The sequence below is a fragment of the Triticum dicoccoides genome, chromosome 3B, assembly GCF_002162155.2.
Source record: "Triticum dicoccoides isolate Atlit2015 ecotype Zavitan chromosome 3B, WEW_v2.0, whole genome shotgun sequence".
NCBI classification, from domain to species: domain Eukaryota; kingdom Viridiplantae; phylum Streptophyta; class Magnoliopsida; order Poales; family Poaceae; genus Triticum; species Triticum dicoccoides.
Window position 1 is genome coordinate 727,873,413 of NC_041385.1, and position 22,137 is coordinate 727,895,549.

Consider the following 22,137-nt stretch of genomic DNA (forward strand, 5'->3'; position numbering starts at 1 on the left):
CCGCAACACTCACTATTCATCCCAGAGGAAGCATCGATCGGCTTCACTTAGCAGCAGTAGCGAAGGAATCGCTCCATCGGGTTTAGTTAACAGCCATCGATCGATCGCTCGGGTTTAGTAACGCGTAGCCTACAGTGCAATCGCTCGGGTTCAGTTAGAGCCCAACGCCTCGCTCGGCTTCAGTTAGAGCCAACGCCTCGCACACATGCGCGTACGTATGAGAGAAACGCGCATCGCTCCGCCCCCGACCTCCAACCGTAACCGGCAACTCCCCGAAATTTTCCTCCCCCTCGCTTCTACCATGGTTTTTTCCGTCATGGACGGCCAAAAGAATGTCATGCAGCTCCGTCTCTGGCCCGCCTAGGACAAAAAGCCCATTTTTTGTCATGATTTTTTGTCATAGAAGTAGGAGCCCACCACATCTATGATGATACCGGGTTTTGTCACAATTATCGTCATAGAAGTGTCATATGTATGACAGGAAAAAAAATCGTTCGGCCCAAAATGTCACGGATGTGTCTTTTTTGTAGTGGATGCTAATATCTATAATATGTTGTGACTGCAGATGGAGCTGCCGCCGTGGAGACCCTTTGGGCAGAACTTGCCCGAGTCAAGGAACAAGCCAGGAGAAGTGATGTGGCCACCCTAAAGGCGACCGAAGAGTTAAAAGCCGAACAGGCTGCTCATTGCCAGAGCAAAGATAAAATAGCCAAGGTGGTTGTTGAGCTGAAAGATGCCGCCGATCGATATGAGCTCCTTGAAAAGGAAAACCAAGAGAAAGCGGCTGACCTAAAGAAGGCCTTGGAAGCAGCCAAGGAAACTCGCTCTGAGATCAGAGCAGCAAGGGAGGAGCTTCGTCAAGCCGGAGATATCACGGCTGGGAAGCCCTTTCTGTTGCGGACGAAGTTCGGAGATCCGAAGTATGCCCCTCTGGATCAATTATGGAGTGTTGCGGACGCATACTTGGATTTGGCAAAGAGTGCTACTGATGCGACTGAATATTTCAAAGATCAGAAAGATCATGAGGTGGAAAGGTTGTTCTGGTCGCAGTTTAGTGCTCCAAAGCGTCCGCTGCTATTAAATGAACAATGGGCCGAGTGGGCCGAGCTCCATAGGTTGTCCAGGCTTGCCATGAGGTCTGTCGTGGATCATCTTTGGCCGAAGAGACCAAGGTCGGACAATTATTTTGGCCTAGTGCAACGATTCCTTCGTGTTGTGCCACATATCGACGCTGTAAAGAGGTCGGCATGCATAAAGGGTGTGCGGATGGCTCTTGCCCGTGTTAAAACATATTGGGCAGGGATGGAGGCCACCGCTATTGCAACCCGGGGTCCGGCCGGAGGCCAGGACCCGGCCGAGCACTATTTTGAAGAAGTCCTAGAAGGCGCCCATTTAACAAAGGCTCAGTGCTCGAAGAGTACTGATACGTCTCCAACGTATCTATAAATTTGTTATTGTTCAATGCTATTATATTACCCTTTTTCGATGATTATGGGCTTTATTTTACACATTATTATCATTTTTGGGACTAACCTACTAACCGGAGGCCCAGCCCGTATTGCTGTTTTTTTTTTGCCTATTTCAGTATTTCGAAGAAAAGGAATATCAAACGGAGTCCAAACGGAATGAAACCTTCGGGAGCGTGATTTTTGGAACAAACGTGATCCAGAGGACTTGGAGTGCAAGTCAAGAAGCAGCCGAGGTGGCCACGAGAGGATAGGGCGCACCCCCTGTCTCGTGGGCCCCTCGGGCGGCCACCAACGTACTTCTTCCTCCTATATAAGCCTACGTACCCCGAAAACATCCAGGGAGCACCCAAAACACAATTTCCACTGCTGTAACCTTCTGTATCCGTGAGATCCCATCTTGGAGCCTTCGCCGGTGCTCTGCCGGAGGAGGAGTCGACCATGGAGGGCTTTTACATCAACACCATAGCCCTTCTGATGAGTTGTGAGTAGTTTACCACAGACCTTCAGGTCCATAGTTATTAGCTAGATGGCTTCTTCTCTCTTTTTGGATCTCAATACAATGTTCTCCCCCTCTCTTGTGGAGATCTATTCGATGTAAACTCTTTTTGCGGTGTGTTTGTCGAGATCCGATGAATTGTGGGTTTATGATCAAGTTTATCTATGAGAAATATTTGGATCTCCTCTGAATTCTTTTATGTATGATTGAGTTATCTTTGCAAGTTTCTTCGAATTATCAGTTTGGTTTGGCCTACTAGATTGATCTTTCTTGCTATGGGAGAAGTGCTTAGCTTTGGGTTCAATCTTGCGGTGTCCTTACCCAGTGACAGAAAGGGTTGCAAGGCACGTATTATATTGTTGCCATCGAGGATAAAAATATGGGGTTTATATCGTATTGCATGAGTTTATCCCTCTACATCATGTCATCTTGCTTAATGCGTTACTCTGTTCTTTGTGAACTTAATACTCTAGATGCAGGCAGGAGTCGGTCGATGTGTGGAGTAATAGTAGTAGATGCAGGCAGGAGTCGGTCTACTTGTCACGGACATGATGCCTATATACGTGCTCATTCCTAGATAATCTCATAATTATTCGCTTTTCTATCAATTGCTCGATAGTAATTTGTTCACCCACCGTAATACTTATGCTATCTTGAGAGAAGCCTCTAGTGAAACCTATGGCCCCCGGGTCTATCTTTTATCTTATTTGCTTTCAATCTACTTTTATTTGCATCTTTACTTTTTGCATCTATATTATAAAATACCAAAAATATATATATCTTATCATACTATCTCTATTAGATCTCACTTCCGCAAGTGGCCGTGAAGGGATTGACAACCCCTTTATTGCGTTGGTTGCGAGTTCTTTGTTTGTTTGTGTAGGTGCGTGGGACTTTTGAGGAGCCTCCTACTGGATTGATACCTTGGTTCTAAAAAACTGAGGGAAATACTTACGCTACTATTGTTGCATCACCCTTTCCTCTTCAAGGAAAACCAACGCAAGCTCAAGACGTAGCAAGAAGGATTTCTGGCGCCGTTGCCGGGGAGGTCTTCGCTCAAGTCAAGACATACCAAGTACCCATCACAAACTCATCTCCCTCGCATTTACATTATTTGACATTTGCCTCTCGTTTTCCTCTCCCCCACTTCACCTTTGCCGTTTTATTTTCCCTATCTTTCCCAATCTTCTCCTCCTCTCTTTTCTGTTTGCCTTCCTGTCGCCATGGCCGAATCAAAAATAACTAAGGGTTTTCTCCCGGGTTCTAGTGCCTTGGATAACCCCTCTATCCTCTCTAAGCTCATAAATAATGATGCTATGGAAAGACACACCAGGGTCACCAATGAGAGCTTAAATAATTTTGATGAGGATGACTCCGGAATTTTTCGCTATTTGCTTGATGAGTCTTTAAAAGATGCTTGGGATAGGTTATTAAGTATTCGGGCTAGCTATGTTCCACAATATCAAATTGAAGTTTACTTCAAAAGTTTCTATGTTGGCTTGCCCGCTTCTTTCAAACAAGTTCTAGATTCTATTTTTGAAGAAGGTTTTCTTGAAGGGGATTCTATAGATACCTATGAAAAAATGAAAACCATATTTGGGCACCCTATGAATGATAAGGTTGAATCAACTACTCTCTTGTGCTTTTATCAAAATGAAATTATCAAAGAGATGAAGTCTAGCTTAGAGGCAAATTTCCGTAACGTACTTAATCTTACTTCATCCATTAATGGCAATGTGCTTACCCTGAATATAAGAATGAATGACATAGAAAGAAGATCCTCTTTTTCCTTTCCAAGTGCCAAAGATGGCACTACTTAGATCTATCTTCGCTTTTATGCCTAGCTAGGGGCGTTAAACGATAGCCTAGTTGGGAGGCAACCCAATTTTCTTTGTGTTTTTTGTTTTTGTTCCTGTTTAGTAATAAATTTTGTATCTACCTTCTGTTTAGATGTGTTTTTATCTTTTAATTAGTGTTTGTGCCAAGTAGAACCTATAGGATAATCTATGATGATAGTTGATTTGATTCTGCTGAGAAACAGAAACTTTGTGCTCACGATAAAAAATTCAATAAATCACAGAAACGTACTTTTGCATTGATTCTTTTTGCTGCTGATCAATAAACAAATTTTCCAGTACGTCCTATTAGGATTTTTAGAGTTCCAGAAGTTTCCGTTAGTTACAGATTGCTATAGACTGTTCTGTTTTTGACAGATTCTGCTTTTCGTGTGTTGTTTGCTTATTTTGATGCATCTATGGCTAGTATGTAAGGGTATGAACCATAGAGAACTTGGAATACAATAGGTTTAACACCAAAATAAATAAAGAATGACTTCATTAAAGTACCTTATGTGGTGGTTTTGTTTTCTTTCACTAACGGAGCTTATAAGATTTCCTGTTGAGTTTTGTGTTGTGAAGTTTTAAAATTTTGGGTAAAGCTTTAATGGACTATGGAATAAGGAGTGGCTAGAGCCTAAGCTTGGGGATGCCCATGGCACCCCAAGATATTCAAAGATAGCCAAAAGTCTAAGCTTGGGGATGCCCCGGGAAGGCATCCCTCTTTCGTCTTTGTTCATTGGTAACTTTACTTGGAGCTATATTTTTATTTGCCACATGATATGTGTTTTGCTTGGAGTGTCGTGTATTATTTTAGTATTTGCTTTTTAGTTTACCACAATCATCCTTGTTGTGCACACCTTTTGGGGGAAGCCCACTTGATTAGAATTTGCTAGAATACTCTATGTGCTTCACTTATATCTTTTGAGATTGATAGTTTTTGCTCTAGTGATTCACTTATATTTTTTTAGAGCACGGTGGTAACTTAATTTTGAAGAAATTGCTAGTCTCTCATGCTTCACTTATATTATTTTGAGAGTCTTTGAACAGCATGGTATTTGCTATGGTTATAAATTTGGTCCTAGAATGATGATCATCCAAGTTGGGTATAATAAAAACTACCATATGAAGTGAATTGGGTGCTATGATTAATTTGTTGCTTGATAATTGTTTTGAGATAGGTAGTAATGTTAGGGTCATGCTAGTGGATAATTATGAAATTGAGAAATACTTTTGTTGAAGTTAGCAAGTCCCGTAGCATGCACGTATGGTAAAAGTTGTTTGACCAATTTGTTGCATGAGGTGCTCTTTTGATTGTCTTCCTTATGAGTGGCAGTCGGGGACGAGCGATGGTATTTTCCTACCAATCTATCCCTCTTGGGGCATGCGTAGTAGTACTTTGCTTCGAGGGCTAAGTAGACTTTTGCAATAAGTATATGAGTTCTTTATGACTAATGTGAGTCCATGGATATACGCACACTCATCCTTCCACTTTGCTAGCCTCTCTTATTACTACGCAACTCTCGCCGGTATTGAACCCATTATTTACCTTCCTCAAAACAGCCACCATACCTACCTATTATGGCATTTTTATAGCCATTCCGAGATATATTTCCATGCAACTTTCCACCGTTCCGTTTATTATGACACGTTTCATCATTGTCATATTGCTCTTTCCATGATCATGTAGTTGACATCGTATTTGTGGCAAGGCCACCTTCATAATTGTCATACATGTCGCTCTTGGTTCATTGCATATCCCGGTACATCGCCGGAGGCATTCATATAGAGTCATATCTTGTTATAGCTTTGAGTTGTAATTCTTGAGTTGTAAATCCATAAAAGTGTGATGATCTTCATTATTAGAGCATTGTCTCGGTGAGGAAAGGATGATGAAGACTATGATTCCCCCACAAGTCGGGATGAGACTTCGGACTTTACAAAAAGAAAAAAAAGAGAGAAAAAGAAAAGAAAAAAGAGAAAGGCCAAAAAAAGAAAGGCCAAAGAAAAAAAGAAAAAGAAAAAGAATAAAATGAGAGAAAAAGAGAGAAGGGACAATGCTACTATCTCTTTTTCCACATTTGTGCTTCAAAGTAGCACCATGATCTTCATGATAGAGAGTCTCCTATGTTGTCACTTTCGTATACTAGTGGGAATTTTTCATTATAGAACTTGGCTTGTATATTCCAATGATGGGCTTCCTCAAAATGCCCTAGGTCTTCGTGAGCAAGCGAGTTGGATGCACACTCACTTAGTTCTTTTTGTTGAGCTTTCATATATTTATAGCTCTAGTGCATCCGTTGCATGGCAATCCCTACTCACTCACATTGATATCTATTGATGGGCATCTCCATAGCCCGTTGATACGCCTAGTTGATGTGAGACTATCTTCTCCCTCTTTTTGTCCTCACAACCACCATCTTTTACCACCTTAGTGCTATGTCCATGGCTTACGCTCATGTATTGCGTAAGAGTTGAAAAAGCTGAAGCGCGTTAAAAAGTATGAAACAATTGCTCGGCTCGTCATCGGGGTTGTGCATGATGGGAGTATTTTGTGTAATGAAAAGGAAGCATGGCCTAACTATATGATTTTGTAGGGATAAGCTTTCTTTGGCTATGCTATTTTGATAGGACATGATTATTTGTTAGTATGCTTTGAAGCATTATTATTTTTATGTTTTATAAGCTTTTATCTTGAATCATTTGGATCTGAACATTCATGCCACAATAAAGAAAATTACATTGAGAATTATGCTAGGTAGCATTCCACATCAAAAATTCTGTTTTTATCATTTACCTACTCGAGGACGAGTAGGAATTAAGCTTGGGGATGCTTGATACACCTCCAACATATCTATAATTTTTGATTGTTCCATGCTATTATATTACCCCTTTTGGATGATTATGGGATTTATTTTACACATTGTTATCATTTTTTGGACTAACCTACTAACCGGAGGCCCAACCCATATTGCTGTTTTTTTGCCTATTTCAGTATTTCGAAGAAAAGGAATATCAAACGGAGTCCAAATGGAATGAAACCTTTGGGAGCGTGATTTTTGGAACGAACGTGATCCAGAAGACTTGGAGTGCAAGTCAAGAAGCAGCCGAGGCGGCCACGAGAGGGTAGGGCGCGCCCCCCTGTCTCATGGGCCCCTCGGGCGGCCACCGACGTACTTCTTCCTCCTATATAAGCCTACGTACCCCAAAAACATCCAGGGAGCACCCGAAACACAATTTCCACTGCCGTAACCTTCTGTATCCGCGAGATCCCATCTTGGAGCCTTCGCCAGCGCTCTGCCGAAGGGGGAATCGACCACGGAGGGCTTCTACATCAACACCATAGCCCTTCCGATGAGTTGTGAGTAGTTTACCACAGACCTTTGGGTCCATTGTTATTAGCTATACGGCTTCTTCTCTCTTTTTGGATCTCAATACAATGTTCTCCCCCTCTCTTGTGGAGATCTATTCGATGTAAACTCTTTTTGCGGTGTGTTTGTCGAGATCCGATGAATTGTGGGTTTATGATCAAGTTTATCTATGAGAAATATTTGAATCTCCTCTGAATTCTTTTATGTATGATTGAGTTATCTTTGCAAGTCTCTTCGAATTATCAGTTTGGTTTGGCCTACTAGATTGATCTTTCTTGCCATGGGAAAAGTGCTTAGCTTTGGGTTCAATCTTGCGGTGTCCTTACCCAGTGATAGAAAGGGTTGAAAGGCACGTATTGTATTGTTGCCATTGAGGATAAAAAGATGGGGTTTATATCATATTGCATGAGTTTATCCCTCTACATCATGTCAACTTGCTTAATGCGTTACTCTTTTCTTTGTGAACTTAATACTCTAGATGCAGGCTGGAGTCGGTCGATGTGTGGAGTAATAGTAGTAGATGCAGGCAGGAGTCGGTCTACTTGTCACGGACGTGATGCCTATATACATGATCATGCCTAGATAATATCATAATTATTCGCTTTTCTATCAATTGCTCGACAGTAATTTGTTCACCCACCGTAATACTTATGCTATCTTGAGAGAAGCCTCTAGTGAAACCTATGGCCCCCGGGTCTATCTTTTATCTTATTTTCTTTCAATCTACTTTTATTTGCATCTTTACTTTTTGCATCTATATTATAAAATACCAAAAATATATTTATCTTATCATACTATCTCTATTAGATCTCACTTTTCCAAGTGGCCGTGAAGGGATTGACAACCCCTTTATTGCGTTGGTTGTGAGTTCTTTGTTTGTTTGTGTAGGTGCGTGGGACTTTTGAGGAGCCTCCTACTGGATTGGTACCTTGGTTCTCAAAAACTGAGGGAAATACTTACGCTACTATTGTTGCATCACCCTTTCCTCTTCAAGGAAAACCAACGCAAGCTCAAGACGTATCAAGTACCATGTTCGAGTGACATGTATCTGAATTGTAAAAACAATGCTATTTTGATTATAAAGGTTGTGTTTATACTTTTGCCCGAAAGTATTATGGTGCCTCCTGTGCGGCCGTTTATGTATGTATATAACCTGAAAGTTTCCAGTCATCGGCTTCAGCCCCCACGCATGTAATGCGGGGGTGTTCGGAAAAGCGCGTAAGCACATTTGATCCAACGTCTTGGTCCATTAAGGAGGTGATAGCGCGGCGAACAAGGCAATCGGACTATATAGCTTTAACACTTTCACGTAGCCATAGGAGTTTGACGGTGGGGCTACTATATAGCCCCCGGTACTTCCGCGTTCATCCGAATTCGGTGCATGTACATACATGACCGGGAAACCGGTCCTTCATTAATGCGGAGGAATCGCGAAGATATTCTGCTAATTCATCGAGTGGTTGACCGGTCTCGCGCTTTATCATGACAGTCAGTTTTCGGCTTTCTCTACTGAGGTGATCATCCAGATGAACCAGGGCACAATCGCAGTAGTTCTCCCGGTGCCACCTTAGCCGATAGAGCGGAACGTCAGGTAGCAAAACACGGGAGCCGGGCAAACCCAACTATTGACCAAAGACATGATTCGGAGCTGATGCATATAAGGCCAAACTCGCGACGCCGAACACTCCCTAAGGTATTCGTACTTTACTACATATACTGGGCTGAGTAACGCCCTCGACAATGAGCCTTGAATTTCCAGGTATATGCATTAGTCTGGTGTGACGAAATGCCAATAACGCCAGCATCCCTCTCGGTTGTGTTAAGTGCCCGGAGGGTGTAGAGCAACAAGAGACATTAAAAAGGTTTACACAGGGTCTTAATCTAAAAAGAAACCTTTGAGCGGGGCCCTGCTGCACGTCTGCGCCTTTGTCTCCGTTGTGCCGTATCCTGGAAGGGTGTAGCATGATGATCATCTGTAAAAAAAGAGAAAACCCAGGTGAAAGACTTCGTGCGAAAAGTTGGTTATTCTTAATGAACCATGAAAATGCAATCTATTATTGTATTAATAGGGTCAAGCCAAACTATGGGCCTTTTTACATGCAGGCAACCCCTAGCACCATCTATGGGGGTATATCCATCGACCCAAGCTCAGGTTTATCTGGGCTGCTACAACTAGTGGTGCGCCGGACTCATCTAACCGTGTCCGCGGTCTTGACGACCGATCATTTATTCTGGTTGGAGAGGTCGTTCAGTGTTCGGCTTCTAGAGCCGCCACATGTTCTTCCGCATGTAAGGAACACTCTATATTTCCGCTAACTATAATGACGCCACGTGGACCGGGCATCTTAAGTTTAAGATAAGCGTAGTGCGGTACTGCGTTGAAACGAGCGAAGGTCGTTCTTCCGAGTAGTGCGTGATAGCCGCTTCGGAATGGAGCAATGTCGAAGATTAATTCTTCGCTTCGGAAGTTGTCGGGAGAACCGAATACAACCTCTAGTACTAGAGAGCCCGTGCAGCGGGCCTCTACGCCTGGTATTACTCCTTTGAAGGTAGTATTACTTTGGCTGATTCTTGACGGGTCTATTCCCATTTTGCGGACAGTGTCCTAATGTATCAGATTGAGACTACTGCCGCCGTACATAAGGACTCGGGTGAGATGGTATCCGTCAATTATTTGGTCGAGCACCAGAGCAGCCGATCCTCCATGCCGAATACTAGTCGGATGATCCCTGCGATCAAAAGTGATCGGGCAGGCCGACCAAGGGTTGAACTTGGGGGCAATGGGCTCTACAATGTATATGTCTCGGAGTGCGCGCTTGCGCCTCCTCTTTGGTATGTGAGTTGCTTAAATCATGTTCACTGTTTTGACCTCTGGTGGGAATTTTTTCTGTATCCGAGTGTTCGGCTGGCGAGGCTCATCCTCATCTTCACTTGGCGTCTCCCTCCCCTTGTGTTCGGTGTTTAGTTTGCTAGCCTGCTTGAAGATCCAGCATTATCTGTTGGTGTGATTTGCAGGTTTTTCGGGGGTGCCATGAATCTGACATAATTTGTCTAGAATCTTGTTTAGGCTAGACGGTACATCTCTGCTGCCTTTAAATGGCCTTTTCTGTTGACTGGGTCGAGAGCCCCTGAATCCGGCGTTTACCGCCATGTTGTCTGGGTTGTCTTCATTGTTTCGACGCTTGTTTCTATTGCGTCACGGTTTCCCGTTGCCATCCCTGACTTCGGATGTGCCTGGGTCGCTGGTGCCGCTACGGGCCAACCAACTATCCTCGCCCGTGCAAAAGCGGGTCATAAGTCTTGTTAGGGCTGCCATTGTCCTCGGTTTTTCCTGGCCGAGGTGTCTGGCGAGCCATTCGTTCCGGACACTGTGTTTGAAAGCCGCTAAGGCTTCGGCATCCGGGCAGTCGACGATTTGATTCTTTTTGGTGAGAAATCTGTTCCACAGCTTACGGGCTGACTCTCCGGGTTGTTGAATTATGTGACTTAAATCGTCTGCATCCGGAGGTCGGACATAGGTCCCTTGGAAATTAGCCCTAAAAGCATCCTCAAGTTCTTCCCAACTACCAATTGAGTTTTCGGGGAGGCTTTTCAACCAGTGTCGAGATGGTCCCTTCAACTTGAGGGGCAGGTATTTGATGGCGTGGAGATCATCTTCGCGAGCCATGTGGATGTGAAGGATAAAGTCCTCAATCCAGACCCCGGGGTCTGTCGTTCCGTCGTATGCCTCTATGTTCAGGGTTTGAATCCCTCCGGAAATTCATGATCCAGCACCTCGTCGGTGAAGCACAGGGGGTGCGCGGCACCCCTGTATTTGGATGTGTCATGGCATTCTTCTGACGGTTGTAGTGTTCGGTATTGATTCCGAGCTTTTATTCGATCAGTATAGTCATTTGGACGGTCATGATCATGTGCCGGAGCACGCTTCCTAGATCCATAGATGGACCTGTTCATACCGGCTTTTTTGTCCAGGTGCTCGCGTAAATCGTGCGCTGACTTGTGTGCGGCGTCATTAGCCACCCTGTCGCGGCCACGGGGTGGTCGGTCCGGCTGATCGGCCATTTTATTTTTCGGCTAAATGGGATCTATAGCTTCATCATCGAATTCGGGTAGCAGCTTGCGCTTTGGGTAGCTCTTTGTGTGGTGATCACCGCCGTATTTTTCTTCAGTGTCGATCACTTTGTTCCATCTGCGGTTGAGCGTATCCTGCGCGGCCTTAAGCCTTTGCTTCTGCTTCTTCAAGCTCCTCGCGGTGGCAATAAACCTTCTATGGAGGTTCTCTTGTTCCAAGTGCCTTTCCGGGATGATGTGTGCATCGTCGTTCCGACTGTTCTCCTCTCCGGAGACAGGTTGATGAGTTTTACCCTCGGCATCGCCGTGATCGGACAGTGGCTCCGGACTATGTTCGTCGTCCCCTGGCTCATCCTGCTCCATCACTGGGTCCACGGGGTCATCGTTTCCTTTGGAGTCGACCAGCGTATTATTTCTTCTTGCGCTGTTATCGCTGTTTTTACTGTGGCGGGATTTAGAGCGGCGCCTACGTCGTCGCTTTGGTTGCTTCTCGAGGGGATTATCCTCCGTTGCATCCTTCCGTTCCTCGACGTTGTTTTCTTTGGGTGTATCCACCATGTATATATCATATGATGAGGTGGCTGTCCAGCGCCCCGTGGGCGGTGGTTCCTGTTCATCTCCAGCATCATCGTCCATATCGTCGATGTCTTCGGAGTCGAAGTCAAGTGTGTCGGTTAAGTCATCGACAGTGGCTACCAAGTGGGTGGTGGGTGGGAAACGAATTTCTTCGTCGTCTGCTTCCCACTCGAGCCGGACATAGTTCGGCCAAGAGTCTCCTGATAGGGAGAGAGATTTCAGTGAATTTAGCACATCGCCCAAGGGTGAGTGCTGAAGGATATCCGCAAAGGTAAACTCCATGATCGGTGCCTACTCAAATTCGATAGGCACAGACGCGCGTGGTTCAGAACCTATGGCCGGAGACGAGTCCGAGGGTCCGATGACACAGATCTCTTTGGAGGTGAAGTCTGTGTTCGGCTCTAGCGCCGATGAGTGTGCGGCCTCCGTGGCAGGGTCCATCCACCCGCCCTAGGATGGCACGATCTGCTCCGGATTAAAAGCCGGGGCAGCCATAAGTGTGATCTCCTGAACACCGTCCGATGGCAGATCTAAGTCATGCTCATCGTCACCGTTCGGCGCACCTGCCATGGGCTCGAATCCGTCGAAGATCAAATCTCCGCGGATGTCGGCGGTGTAGTTCAGGCTTCCAAACCTGACCTGATGGCGAGGGGCGTAGCTATCGATCTGCTCTAGATGGCCAAGCGAGTTGGCCCGCAGTATGAAGCCGCCGAATACGAAGATCTGACCGAGGAGAAGAACCTCACCCCGGATCGCATCGTTGCAGATGATTGAAGGAGCCATCAAGCCTTATCGTGACGGCACAATGGAACTCTCAATGAAAGCACCAATGTCGGTGTCAAAACCGGAGGATCTCGGGTAGGGGGTCCCGAACTGTGCGTCTAAGGCTAATGGTAACAGGAGGCAGGGGACACAATGTTTACCCAGGTTTGAGCCCTCTTAATGGAGGTAATACCCTACTTCCTGCTTGATTAATCTTGATGATATGAGTATTACAAGAGTTGATCTACCACGAGATCTTACAGGCTAAACCCTAGAAGCTAGCCTATGATTATTATTGTTCTTGTCCTATAGACTAAACCCTCCGGTTTATATAAACACCGAAGGGGGCTAGGGTTACACAGAGATGGTTACAGAGAAAGAGATCTACATATCTGAATTGCCAAGCTTGCCTTTCATGCAAAGGAGAGTCCCACCCGAACACGGGACGAAGTCTTCAATCTTGTGTCTTCATAGTCCAACAGTCCGGCCAAAGTATATAGTCCGGCTGTCCGAGGACCCCCTAATCCAGGACTCCCTCACCCGCCGCCAAGGAGCAGCGCCGCCACCACGTCCGCCGCCGGCCACCACGCCGGGTCACCGGACCACCGCCAAGCCGAGTGACACCGCCGCTGCCCCCTGCCCCGGGCCAGGAGGACGCGACGGCAGGGGAGAGGATGAAGGGGCGAGGTCGAGAGCAGAGGCGCGGGGGCTGCCCCGGCCGCCTCTCGGGGAGGCGACACGAGGGCGGAAGGAGGGGCGGGGAAGGAAGGGCGGGGGAAGGGGGCGGATTCGGGCCGCGCGCCGGCAAGGGCGATCGGATCCCGCCGGAGACGGGCAGGGGAAGGCGGCGGCGAGGGTTTCAGGGGCGGGAGCGGGTCGAGGGTAGGGTTTACTGTTACCTGTCCAGCCTCTCTTCACAATATTATCTTTATGTCAAAATACTATTCTTAAAAGCTAACCACATAAAAAGAAGTTTAATTTTAAGAGGTATTTTGATATACCATAAATTCCTAAAAGGACATTTTACTTGAGCCATCTTTTTTTTGAGCATTACTTGAGCCATCTTTAACACTAGATAAAAGGATCCGACAGAAAAACACCAGATTTATTCATATTCCAAACTAGTCTTGGCCATGGGCAACCCTGCCCAAACGGCCCAACCCGACCCGACGCTGCTCCCGGGCTGGGCCCGGGCCTAGATTTTGAGCCTGAAGGCTGAGCCCGGGCTCATCTTTTTCATGTTTTTTTGAAGGGTCGGCCCGGCCGGCCCAAAGCCCGATGGGCTTTTACTCGTTCGCGCTGGGCTTGGGCTCAGAAAACAGGCCCGATGACCGGGCCGGGCCAGGCCCGGCCCTGGGTTTTTTGCGTCGGGCTTGGCTAGGCCCGGCCCGAAGCCTGGCCCGGCATGGCCAGGTATATTCCAAACGCCGTTCTCTTCATTCAAGACTACGTACTTCTACTTCTCTACACAAACTAACGAAATATGATGAGTAATTGAGTATAGCAATGAAGGAATCAGGAGTTCAGGACCCAATGTTGGAAAGGACAAGATCACAAGATCCAAGTTCTCAACTCGAACTAAAATCTGCAGCCTTGCAGGCAGGGGTATTCACGTTCCCTCGTCGATCCCGCCACTAGAACAACGCGACAGAGCCAGCGGCGAGGTGTCCCTGTGGATCCCGAGTTTGTTGCTGGAGCTGGACGGCACGCTGAATTGGTTACCTGAAGACTGCTGAACCGACGACCCCGACCCTGGGATGTAGCTGCTGCTGAAGCTCCTGACCTGCCATTCCAGGACGTAGCTAGGCCTCATGGTGCTGTCCACGTCCGTCGGTCATCTCGATGTCTTCCGTGAGCATGGCCACGACCTTGGACATCGCTGGGCGTCGCTGGGGCAGGCCCATCGTGCAAAGAAGAGCAACGTTAATGAGTCGTGCAGCCTCTTCCTCGTCGAATTCAGCGACTTTACTGTCTAACAATTCGAGTGTCCGATGGCTCTCTTGCAGATGCCAGGCCTGCAAGTTGTGATAAGGTTTGATTTCGTCAGTGTACTAAACTAAGTGAAGTAGATGGTTATCATGAGAAGCTTACACAACCAAGAAGATACTTCTCATCTTCCTCGAGACAGTCATCGAAGTTCCGGCGTACAGCGATGATCTCCAGTGCCACGACGCCAAATGCAAAAACATCGGCCTTTTCCGTCAGGTGTCCCATCATCGCGTACTCAGGTGCGAGATAGCCACTAAAACCAGAGAAAACGGTGAGCGTCTGATTGATTTTCTGTTATCAAGGTGCATGGAATGATTAAGATGGACAACAAATGTTCTTACAGCGTCCCAGCGACTCCGGTGTTGAGATGTGTCATGCTGTCCTTATAATGCCTGGCCAGCCCGAAGTCGGAGATCTTAGGGTTGAGATCAGCGTCGAGCAAGACATTGCTGGCTTTGATGTCCCTGTGCACTATTCTCATGCTGGACTCTTCATGAAGATATGCTAGACCTCTTGCAATGCCTACACATATCTCAAAGCGTGTCCTCCAATCCAGGTTCAAATCTATCTTGCCTGCATTTTCACCGAAGATTTAGATACTTGGAAGGGTACTTGCTTTTCATGGCACCAAGGAAGAAAGTTGAGGTGGACAATAAAAACAAAAGGTATACCAAGGATTGCTTGGTTGAGGCTCCCTTGTTCCAGGTACTCATAGACCAAAAGTGGCGTCTTACTGTCGATGCAACAACCGTGCAACTTCACGAGGTTTCGGTGCTGTACCGCAGATATGGTTGCAATTTCTGTCATGAACTCCTTTTTCCCTTGATGAGATGTAGAAGACAGCTGCTTTACAGCTACCATTCTCCCATCAAGTAGCTTACCCTGTACACAAAAGATACAACCCATGATTTCCCCATTACAAATAGATACAACCCATGATTTCAGCATGAAAGAAGTACATTATGTTTAGGTAGATTGCGAATAGCAACGATCTACACAATGAAATGCGGAACTGCTTAATCTTGCTGGAAATGTAACTGACCTTGTAAACCAGTCCATATCCCCCTCTTCCGAGAATATTAGCAGGACTAAAACTGTCTGTAGCAGACTTTATTTCACCATAACTGAAGACGTTAGGCCTTCCAACTATACTGAACAGCTCTGCAAATGCCACACCAGGGAAAAAGATGAGGATGCACCTGTCAGTTTCTCCCCATGATTACCACATCAATTTTACTGTTTGTGTTACCTTCCATTTCCATCTCTAACTTCCTTCTTTTCTGTCTCCAAACAAAGGCCCAGGCGAGTGCTAGAAAGCCTAATACTGCAACACAGACTACAACTCCGACAACCAAACCTATTTTGCTGGTTTTGCTTTTCTGTGGACCAGGAACCCCTTCACCGTTGCTACCTACAGTAGGAGTAAGATAATAAAAAGCAGACTGTTGTAATATGAATTATTTATGTAAATTGAATAGCAACTAGCACAAGTAACAGTACCATAAGAAGATACGCTTAATGCTGAGATTGATGGCCCGTAGAACCCTTGGATAGGAATGCAACAAGTTCCCTTTCCAGCCCAAAAGAGATGAATATCAATGAAATTATTCGTTACTTCAACAATGTACTGCTTTTGAACAACAGTATAAGATCTTCCATTTGTTAATATATTCAAGAATATATTCACCTGGACGTATATATTATCATTTGTTAAAAAAAATGAGAATCACTGCAAAATATTATCATTTGTTAATATATTCAAGAATAAACCACCTGGACGTATATATTGAAAATCCTCTTTCCCAGACTTATCCATGTCTGGTCGTCTGGGAAATAGATCTCTGCAAACTGCAGTACAACGTTGTACATGCCATTCTTGAGCCCAATGCCATAGTATCTCAATGAAGAGGGTGACATTCTGGCTGTCTGAAATAGTTCAGAATCAAGAGTGTTGGTAAACCGGCGAGAAGTGTATACTATGTAACTCTCATTCATGGAATCCATAGGTCTCCCGATGTTGCTAACACCCCATCTCGTTGAGTTTGTAACGTAGTATGATGCAAGTTGAAGACTGGCATCATCAGGTTCATAAATGGAGTTGTCTGAGGCTCTGATGGGTCTCGAACCACCAGAGTCCACCGCAAAGGAGGAATCTACAAATTAGAAGAAATAAAGAAGTGATACCGAGATTCTAGTGATGCCCAGAACAGATACTGCTAAGAATTAAGAGATAAGGACTCACAAGATGGAGAACCAAAACATGGAGTATCTCGCTGAAGACAATTTAGTCCTGAAGGCAAAATACTAGGAACAAAATAGACCATTAAATCACATGGTGAATATAAGTTTTTCATAGATACGAGGGGCAACTAAATGAAGCAATGAAAAAAAAACTGTTGTTTGAGTTATCTATCACAAAGTTGTTCCACACCAAATTCCTAAAAGAAATACCATTCAGACTGTTAGGTCATAAACTGCCATGTTCATGAAAGTTTATGGTTTCACAGTACAAATTGAAAATACAGCAGACATGTATTGATTTTGTTTTTTGCGGGAAAAGACATGTATTGATTTGTCTGCCTTCTAAATGGGAATTAGAAGAGAAAAACCTACACTTGCAAATTATTATTGTTAACCCAAGAAGGGTATCTTCCTGAGAGTATATTGTATGACAGGTCACTGCAAAGACAGATGGAAGACATGTTGATCAAAAGGAGGAAGAAAAATAAAAGACCAAATCACATCCAACCTGCAATTTCGACTAGCAGATATACATGATGTCAGTATGAAAGAGGAAAATCAAATTAAAACGAAGGAAGTAAACAGCTCACATAGTAGTAAGTGAAGGGCTAATCATGTCTGGTAGGCTGCCAGAGAAGTTATTGCTCCCAAGAAATCTGATTCATCTGAATTTTAGTTTGGGGAAAATGAAAATACTACTTCAAACAGGACTGCTAAAAAAACTAGATTATATAAGATATCCTTACAGGAAATTGAGGCGATTAAGGTTCAGAAGGGCTGGAGAAACTTTGCCTGTGATGATGTTAAAACTCGAGTCCCTGCCTCACCCAGAATGTACAAAGAGCTTTTAGCACAAACATACTTTACTCTCAGCTATACAGTAGATTCCAAACAGTTCCCCAATAATATTAAACTCATAATTTTCATCGAACTTACAGAGAATAGAGTTTAACAAATTTCGAGAAGTCCACTGAATCAAGACTGTCAGATATCCTGGAGTTTCTGAGAACTCTGCAGGAAGAGAAAAAAAACGGTTAAGGACTATCGCACAAATGCGAAGACATAGAAAGTTGTGAAGTGCAAACTGACAAAAGGTTGTTAAGAGCAAATTATCACCGTACAGAGTACTCAGCGATGTCATGTTAACCACAAAAGCCAACGAAGACACCTCTCCCATTAAATCACCTATTCGCCTTCACAATATAAAACTTAGTAAACAACAAGCCTGATTTTTGCACTAAGTGCATAACAGGTGTCACTAATCTAAAGTAGGAAGAACCTACAAATTTTTCAAGTTGACAAGATTAGAAAAACTTGCAGGAATGGGACCGTCAAAGTAATTTCGATGGAGTCTCCTGCATTGACACACACATCTAATTAGCTGAGAAACGAATCAATTCCTTTACAAATTTGAAAGCGGGCTCCCAAAAACTGTAACTTCAGTCCTATCATGAACATCGTAAACATATGTGGATCATTCCATGGCTCAATTTCATAATTTTCATCAACAAATTCTTCATATGATATCTTACAGGTCCGTCAAATTTGATAAGCTTCCAATGTAATCAGGTATCTTCCCAGTAAACTCGTTATCTGATGCCCATCTGGATAGATAAAAGCGAAGTTAATACGCTGATTGTGACTTATTGACTTTATAACAGATCAGAAAGTATGATAAGAGAATTCACAGGGTTTTCAGGTTCTTAAGTTTGGAAAAGGTAGATGGTAGCTCTCCACTTAAACCACAACTATCGATATACCTGAAATTGAAAGAGAGAAATGGTTATGCTGAGTTTGTGAAAAATATGAGATGATTGAATATTTGTGTTGTATTGATCAGACCCTTGTGTAGGGTATATATAGGAGTACAAGAGGGGTAGAGACTTGGAGTACAAGACAAGTTACATGTGGTTTAAACTAATTCTATCTCTATCTCTTTATCTCTAACTTAAACCCAATTATATTTCTAACATTCCCCCTCAGTCGCAGCGGGAGTGTAGCGGACGATTACGACTGAATTTGAAGTCTTTCTCTTTTGTCGTCTTCTCCGCTGCACCATCATCGTCTCTGATGGGTCGGCAGTTAGGGCGGTGACTGTGTCCCCTTCTGGTGCCTTCCTGCCTTCTCCTCTATTCCCTCCCGCAGTCACAGCGGGAGTGTCGTGAACGCAAGTGATGAGGCGGACGCTGTTGACTGGAGTTGTTGCCGATGAGTTGCTGTAGACGTAGCCATTAATGTCGAGGTAGCCGATCATGGTGATGTAGCCGTGGTCGAGGTAGTCGTGGTCGATGGTGTGGTCGTCGTGGATGATGAAGCCGCACAAAACCGGACGCGCAAAAAAATGCGCTATGACGGAGCTGCAGACGTGGACGATACACCTTGCTGATGTCAGAGGGTGCCGTCGGCGATGAGTCCACCGATTTTGTCAAGACCGGAGGAAGCCCATCGAGCACACATCAGTTTTGCCAGAACCGTGTGGCCGTGTAGGGTCGTCACTGTAGTGACGCCGTGTCGATGCAGTCGTGCCGTCGTGGATGACGCAATCGATGCCGTCGTCGTGACGCGGTCGATGCCGTCGTCGAGGTCACGTCTTGCAGAAAAGTCTGTCAGAGGACGCTAGGTGTCCATCTTATGGACGAGGCGGCAGCAACGGTGTGTTGATGAAGATGTTGGTGAAGACCACGTTGATGAAGACCTTGGCGATGAAGTGTCGGCGGTGGCGTCGCGGTGGCGTGTCGACGATCATGCATCACTTGAAGGCGTCCCTCCATGGCGACGAAGTGTCGACGGCCTGTCGTGCCGAAGAAGTATGTTGCTCGTAACCTGGCGTAGTCGTACAGCTTCATGTTGATTTTGTAGCTCACTCGCTGGAGGAGTCGGCCGCTCCAGGTGCGATAGGTTGATGTAGATAGCTCCCGATGCAGTGAAGTCAGATCGCTCGATGCAGACGTAAGGTCGATGCAGTGGCGCGGGCTGCAGATCGGTCGAAGTAGAGGTGGCATACGCGGCAGGAGGAGGCACGTGTCGGAGTCCAGGTTTTGCTGCATGCGTCTCCTCGTACGAGATTGGTTTGCGTGGCCATGTGCATGATTCATGGATGGATATGTGCGCATGCAAGCTTGCTTTGCATGGGCGTACCTACGCATGGCTGGACGAACCTTTGGTGAAGCTTGATGTCGAGGGGCAAGGTGATGTGGCGTTGATGAAGATCGGATCACATGCCTGTTGGAGGAGCCGGCGTCCGCTGTTCTGGGTCGCGCTCGCACGATGGCGTCCACGCCTGTGCGCGTGGCCCAATTGGGGAAGGCACCGTGCCGCTCGTAATAGATCGATCCATGGCGTTGTTGATGTCGTAGCCGAGGGATCGATCCGCTGCTCATCGGCGGGTGTGCGCTACCTCCGGCACATGGCTCGGAGCAGCTGCACGTGGTTGCCGGCTTGAAGTTGTGCGAGAGTTGGCACCGGGCCGACGAAGCACCGATTTCTGCTGAAGATTTTCGCCGAATAATGGCTAGATCAATAGGTTTATTTGGAGGGTAAAAGGAATTGATCGAAACTAGCTAAGGAATTGATCTACTGCTTGTGAACTCGAAAACTGGATCTAAAACTACGTGACCGATCTAATATTTGATTGATCGGGTGCCGCGTCCCCGGGAGAGATTAATCTCCCCGGGGGCAGCGAGCTGCGGAAGTGGTGGAAGGTCCTAGGATCGGTGTCGTTGGACAAACCGCTCTGATACCATGTAGAAGTGCATGCTCTAGCCAATGCAACCAAAAAACCGATCTGATGGAAGAGGCTAGGCAACACATTATACGTCAACACTCCCCCTCACGTGTGGCTCTCTCAGGCCTAAACGTGGACCGAAAGTGGGCTGCAATTTAATTGCGCCAGCCGGGTCTTGAACTCAAGACCTCTTGGCTCTGATACCATGTGAAAAATATGAGATGATTGAATATTTGTGTTGTATTGATCAGACCCTTGTGTAGGGTATATATAGGAGTACAAGAGGGGTAGAGACTTGGAGTACAAGACAAGTTAAATGTGGTTTAAACTAATTCTATCTCTATCTCTTTATCTCTAACTTAAATCCAATTATATTTCTAACAAAGTTCTGGTACATGGGTCTTACAAGGAAAATTAGGTCAAGCAGAACCAAGACATAACAGTTGCTCAAGTTTGGTCAGATTTTCTACTACTGGGAGTGGACCGACGAACTTATTTGCGCTAATGCCCCTAAAACACAAGGAAATGGAGTTTCAGAAAATACAAAAATGGTGGAACAATTGGTACTTGAAAAATCAGGTGCTTGATTTATGCAGCCTACACTTTTATTTTACTTTGTGGTAACTTCCAGAAACAAAAAGATTTTGAGCATCATCAAAATAAAATAAACCAACAGATCGACAAGCTCCACATGGCTACAATATTTTTGTGCTGGATTTGAGTTGCCACAATAAAAAGAGGTATATTATCTTACAGTGCAACGAGATTCTTGAGGTTACCCAGCTCCTTCGGTAAAACTCCAGTTAACGCATTGATTACCAAAGATCTTGTAATTTTAAGAGAAAACAGGGCAAGTTATGCACTACACGAGATACCACGTAATAGTACTACCATTTACATTTAAATGCTTCAGAGAAACACAAACCGGAATTCTTACAGATACTGCAACCGAGTGAGCTTTCCAAGAAACGCTGGCAAAGATCCAGTCAAGTAATTCTGCGCTAAATCCCTGAAAGCGCGTCAGATAATCAATGTAAAACTAATGTTTCCAAATTTGCATATGCAAAAACACTTATTGGCTAGCAGGCATCAGCATTTAATTCGTATAGGCTTTGTAAAGTAAAAGCAATTAGAACAACCACGCTACCAAGGGATATGTAACATAAATGTTACCGCATGAACTGTAAAAGTAGCAGGAACCTGTTTGAGTTAAACGGCATGTTTCTAGCTATTGGAAAAGTATATCGATTGAAAATAGCATGCAAATAAAGGAAAGGACATCTGAAAACCAAACAGATCAACAGAAGTGACATCTACTAAAAGAGGCATAACTAAGCAACAGAGGAACTGTATGTATAAAACATGAATACTCTGTTTGCACCATTCTGACCTATAGTTGTAAGACCAGAACAAATAGTCTATAAAAGTCTACTGTACAGTCTGTACTTCCTCTCTTGCCTGCTTATGGCATGCAAAAGACACTATCTAAGGCAACTGTAGCTTGTAATTACGAGCTCCATGGTGGAAATAGTTCATACAGGTTTGTCAGGTAAGTCAGATTTTGCAGTTCCGCAGGAATCTGACCAACCACATTTACTTCTTT

The 22,137-nt window shown here is 45.0% G+C and overlaps 1 pseudogene; it reads right to left on the bottom strand.

Annotated features, from left to right (window-relative positions):
* Positions 1-14,189: 14,189 nt before the first annotated feature.
* Positions 14,190-22,137, bottom strand: part of LOC119279865 — a 10,724-nt pseudogene continuing 2,776 nt past the window's right edge.